This window comes from Manihot esculenta, chromosome 6, assembly GCF_001659605.2.
Source record: "Manihot esculenta cultivar AM560-2 chromosome 6, M.esculenta_v8, whole genome shotgun sequence".
Classification (NCBI taxonomy): Eukaryota; Viridiplantae; Streptophyta; class Magnoliopsida; order Malpighiales; family Euphorbiaceae; genus Manihot; species Manihot esculenta.
Genome location: NC_035166.2, coordinates 20,962,630 through 20,966,895, shown reverse-complemented (window position 1 = coordinate 20,966,895; position 4,266 = coordinate 20,962,630).

Sequence of the window (4,266 nt, the reverse complement as noted above, 5' to 3'; positions counted from 1 at the left end):
AAATTAAATGAGCTTTTGCTTGAATAATCTTTGGAGGAAAACCCAGGTTCGGCCGCCGAAAGTCAAGTTCGGCCGCCGAACATGCATGCGTTTTGGAGGCACGTTAGGCCCCCGAAAGCATGAGTGAGGGAAGTCCAGGTTCGGCCGCCGAAAGTCAAGTTCGGCCGCCGAACATTGCATGGATGCGGAGGCACATTCGGCCCCCGAACGTGGCCTGGCCAGCCACTTATAAAATGGGGACTTAGCCGAAATGGGTGAGTTTTCTCCCATTTTCGGCCACAGCTAGCTCCCAACCTCCCTCTCCCAAATCTTTTGTTCTTCCTCCAAATCCCCACCATTTTTCTTAAGTTTTGAGCTTGCATTGAAGGTTTTGAGTTTTTAAAACAAGTTTTGGAGCTTGGGAGACTCAGGAGCCCATTTGCTTGGATCTCCGAGTTTAGGTCGTCTCTCTCTCGATCTTCAAGAGGTAAGAGCCGATCTTGAGCTCAATGTATGTTTTTAACAAGTTTTAAGTAGATTTATGGGGTAGAAATGCATATTAGGGTTATTTGAATATTTGGGTTTATGTTATGATTTTGAACAATGTATGTTGGTTTTTGTGTGTTTGAAGTGTTGTAGTTGGGGTATATGCTAGTTTGAGACCCCTAGGTGTGATGTATGATGAGTATGCATGTTTTAGAACTAGTTTTTGCATGATTTGAGCTTGGGAGGTGAAATGTGCATAGAGGAGCTGAGTTTCTGCCCTTCGGGAGAAGCTCAGGTTCGGCCGCCGAAGTGACTTTCGGCCGCCGAACCCCCTTTGTGGAGGCAGCATTCGGCTGCCGAAGTTGCCCCCGAAAAGAGACTTTCGTCTCTGTCTGGGACTTTCGGCCGCCGAAGGTGCCGCCGAAAGTGCCTGACTTTCGGATCTGTCCAGGACTTTCGGCCGCCGAAGGTGCCGCCGAAAGTGCCCTGTTCAGCCATTTCATGCATATTTTTATATGATGTTTTCAGGATGCTTTAGGGGGTTTTTGGGGGATATTTTAGAGATATGTTTATGTATGTTTGGTCCCTCATTGGAGTCCACCTGTGTAGGTTCGGACCCGAGGAACCGAGGACCCCAGCAGTGAGATAGCTGCTTCAGAGTCTGTAGAGCTTCAGCCAGAGGTGAGTGGAATAAACCTTAAGTTTTTTTTTAAATAAATGAAATATAACTTTTTGAGCATGTTCATGCATCATATATGCCATGTGATATTATAGGGTGTTTGCATTAGTAATCACGAATATGTTGCATTGCATAATATGATGTGGATGCGGATTGGCTATTGGATGATCCTCTAGTCCTCCTATGATATGATATGATGAGGATACGGTATGGATTGCCAGTGAGGCCCATTCTACGCCCCTGGACTATGTTAAGAGAAAGACCAGTGAGGCCCATTCTACGCCCCTGGCATATTGGAATGTTATGTTATGCTATGTATGTAAGAGAAAGACCAGTGAGGCCCATTCTACGCCCCTGGCACGATTGGACTATGTTGAGGACTATAGGTGACAATACCATCCTTATGTGATATGTTTGTGATGTGTTGCATTTCATGGAAGCATGAAATATTTTAATATATGTTTTCTCTATTCTGCTCACTGGGCTTTTTAGCTCACCCCCTCCCCTAATATCAAATGTGCAGGTACAGGGTAGACCAGGAGGTCAGCCAGAGTTATGAAGTCATAGATAGATTGTGGACATGACAAATGATTATGATGTAATGTAAAGTCTAGTACAGTTATGTTATGTAATTTGAATATTGAGGATAGAGTTGTGCTTGACCAATACAGATTGTTAATCCCACTTGTATGTACATGGTCTTTATGATATGAGATATGAGGTTATGTTTCAACCAAGCTTATGTATGATGAGATACCCCATTGGAGCATTTGATGAGGGCTCCAGTGGAGGTTTATGTTATGTTTATGTTTATGTACAGGTTGAGCTTGGTTGTTATACGAGAATGTTTACAGGTTTATGAGTATTGTTGATCATGTATGGGATTAAATAGGATTACAGGTTATGTCAGGCTTGCTACGGTTCCCGGCGGCCTTATGCCGATCTGGATCCTAGCGCCGGTAGGGGTCCGGATTTCCGGGGCGTTACAGAGTGGTATCAGAGCCCTAGGTTCATATGGTCGGACCTAGAGTGTCGGGCTCATAGATGTTATAGCAGGTCAAGCACAATAGGAAAGGTCATGTCCACTAGGATAGGATGCGGAGTCCTGTCTTACATGATGATGTGATATGCCATGATTATATGCATGTGCATAAATGATATGTTATGTATGCGATGTATGTGATGAGGGTTCATGTGTGCCCACATGAACCATATGATGCTGATGTTTGTGCTATGCGTGGTTTTACAGAAAACAGGATGAGAGGAACCCGTCGATCTGCAAGATTGACTGGAGTGCCACCTGAGGATGAGGGCATGAGCGCCCGTCCTCCAACATTGCCTAGGGCAATGTCTAGCAGGTCTAACAGAGAAAGAGCAGTGAGAGACCCTAGAAAGTCTCTGGATCTGGGTAGAAGCAGGTCAGTACGAGGAACAGTTCAGGGAGGAATGTCAGAAGATGTGGGAGATGACATGGATGTGGACCAGAGGAGGGATGGCAGTTTGGGGATGAGTATGTCAGAGGAAGGTATGGGAGAATCCCAAGGAGGCACTCAGGCCTCGGGTTATGTTCAGCCACCTCATTACCCACCTTTCTCACAGAATCCCGGGTATTCGATGGGAGGTACATCGGATTACCCTAGTTTTAGCCCTTACCCCACACAGATGCCATACCCACCATATTACCCACCATACCCACAGTATCCTATGTATCCACCACCATCCTACCATCCAAATCCAGTAAACCCTACCACAGAAAATGTTGCACCTCCTCCACCACCAGCAGCACCTACTGTCCCAGAAACCCAAATACCTCAACCTAGCTCATCTGGAGGGAGCAAGGTCAGAATGACTGATTATATGAAGTTGGGTGCTCCCCAGTTTGAGTCAGGTGATGACCCGTTTGTATATTTGGAGAGGGTCAAGATGATAACAGATGAAATTGGAGCTGATGACAGTAGAGCCATTCAGATGGCTGGGTTTACCCTAAAGTGTAAGAAGGCCCGTGAGTGGTTCAAGAGCTATGTGAAACCGAGGGTGGATAGTCTATCATGGGAGGAGTTTGCTAATGAATTTGCAGGATGGGCTTTCCCTGATAGTTCAAGGGAAATGAAGATGATAGAATTCGAGCAGTTGAGGCAAACTGATGACATGAGTGTAGATGAATATACTGACAGGTTTATGGAGTTGCTGCCATTTGCTGGGCAGAACCTTGATACAGATCAGAAGAAGTCAAGGAGGTATATCATGAAGCTTCATTCCAGGTATTCCTCCTTGATACAGTCAGCAGATAGAGAGAGTTTTCATGCCATAGTGGATATGGCTAGGAGGATGGAGGCGAGTGCTATCATCGAGGGAAAAGTCAAACAGTCAGCAGCACAGCCTTCTGGTTCCAAAACCCCAGGTAAGGGAAAAGTGGATCCTTCTTCCTTAAGCTCAGGCAGTAAGAGGTGGGGCAGTACCACCAAGAAGTTTAAGAAGAACAAGTTCTGGAACAAGATCAAGTCAGGTCTGGGATTAGGAAGTGGCTCGAGCTCAGGTGCAGAGAATGCAATATGTAAGAAATGTGGGAGACAGCACAGAGGAGTATGTCTGGTTGGGACATCAGCCTGCTTCAGATGTGGGCAGGAGGGACACATGGCACAAGAGTGTCCTAGAGCCGCTTTTGTGACACAGTCTCAGCAGACAGCTTCTGGCAGCGTAGCACAGCCAGTAGCTCCAGCCATGACACAGGCCAGTGGCAGAGGTAGAGGGAGAGGGTCAGCGTCTTCTTCAGCAGGGTTCAGAGGTGAGGGTCCGTTAGCTCCAGCAAGGATCTTCACCATGACACAGCAGGAGGCAGATGCATCTAACACCGTGGTGGCAGGTAACTTAGTCATTGGGTGTTCTGATGTGTATGCATTGATGGACCCTGGTGCATCTCATTCTTTTATTGCTCCGAGGGCCGTAGAGAGGTTGGGATTAATGGTCTCTGGGTTAGAGTGTCCTCTCTGGGTCAGTGGACCCAAGTGTGATCCATCAGTGGCAGAGTCAGTCTGTCAGTGTAGTCCAGTTTTTGTTGAGGGGAGATGCATGTCCGCCGACCTTGTGGTTCTAGAGTTGACAGATTTTGACGTCATTCTAGG